Consider the following 1,364-nt stretch of genomic DNA (forward strand, 5'->3'; position numbering starts at 1 on the left):
GGGTAGCTTATCCCTTCTCCAGCGGATCTTCCAGACCCAGGAATTGAACCAGGGTCTCCTGCATTGCAGGTGGATTTTTTTACCAACTGAGCTATCAGGGAAGTCTATAATTGACACATATCTGGCACATAATTGGTGCTTAATAAATACCTATTGAATTGAATAAATGAATAGGATTCAAAGATTAACTCCACTAAGCACTAGATGTTTGGGCTTGGAAAACATCCTACTTGTCTGAGCCTCATTTATCTTGTTAGCATCTTCCTGTCATATGCAAGGGGCCTGGTGATTATTCAAAAAATGTGAAAACATTGCGAACTAGTGTTCTTAGCTGTGAATTTGTTTATCAAGAAACAAAATCCTTTTTGTGTCATAAGTGAATTTGCTCAGTCGTGTCTGACTCTTTGCGACACCATGGACTGTAGCCCACCAGGCTCCTCCCTCCATGGGATTCTCCAGGCAAGAGTACTGGAGTGGGTTGCCATTTCCTTCTCTAGGGGATCTTCCTGACCCAGGGATTGAACCTGGGTCTCCTGCATTCCAGGCAGACACTTTAACCTCTGAGCCACCAGGGAATATGTGCACTGCAAATTCTAGGGCATACAATAATTTAATCAGCACATAGTTACTGGTGGCCCATTATGTTCCAAGCACTATTCTAGGCACAACAGATACAGTCACCAACAAACCAGACTAGGCCACCGTCCACAGAGCAGTGCCAGTGGCTTGGAGGGAGGGTCAAAATGGAGATGCTGAGAACAGGTTGGATTCTAGACATTCACGGAAGTCAGAGCCCACAGGATTTTCTGTTCCTTTGAATGTGAAGGGTGAATGAAGAGAGGAGTCAAGGACAGTTCTAATGTTGACCCACATCAATGGGGCTGCCACTTACCGAGATGGGAAGGAGGGATGAGCAGGTCAGATGAGGGTCTGGAGAGTTCAGTTTGAACATGTTAAGTATGAAATGCCTATTTGACCTCTGAGTAGAGATGTGTGGGCCACTGATGTACACGCTGTGGTCACCAGGGAGGATCTGATTCTTAGGGTCTTGGAACTGGACTGAGAGAGGAACTGGAAGGAGAAGAGGCCAGATCCCAGGGCTGAGCTGTGACAGGGTCCTGCAGCATTTGGAGGTAAAGCAGAGCATGAGGAACCAGCAAAGCAGATGGAGAAGAAGCAGTAGGTAGAGCCCCCCAAAGAGAGTTCAGTCTTCAAAGCCAAACAAAGAAGCATTTCAGGAACAAGAGCCTGCTCCATGGGTTCAAGTGCTGAGTTCGCTGTGGTAAGATGAAGACAGAACTGCCCCGGGATTTGACAACATGGAAGTGGCTGGTGACCTTGACAGGATCAGGTTCAGGAAAATA

The 1,364-nt window shown here is 46.7% G+C and overlaps 1 non-coding gene across 1 annotated transcript; it reads right to left on the reverse strand.

Annotated features, from left to right (window-relative positions):
* Positions 1-502: 502 nt before the first annotated feature.
* On the reverse strand, positions 503-575 carry TRNAS-GGA. Its single transcript has one exon. It is a non-coding gene; the product is annotated as a tRNA-Ser (tRNA).
* Between the last annotated feature and the right edge of the window lie 789 nt (positions 576-1,364).

Source organism: Oryx dammah, unplaced genomic scaffold, assembly GCF_014754425.2.
Source record: "Oryx dammah isolate SB20612 unplaced genomic scaffold, SCBI_Odam_1.1 HiC_scaffold_28, whole genome shotgun sequence".
Taxonomy (NCBI): Eukaryota; Metazoa; Chordata; class Mammalia; order Artiodactyla; family Bovidae; genus Oryx; species Oryx dammah.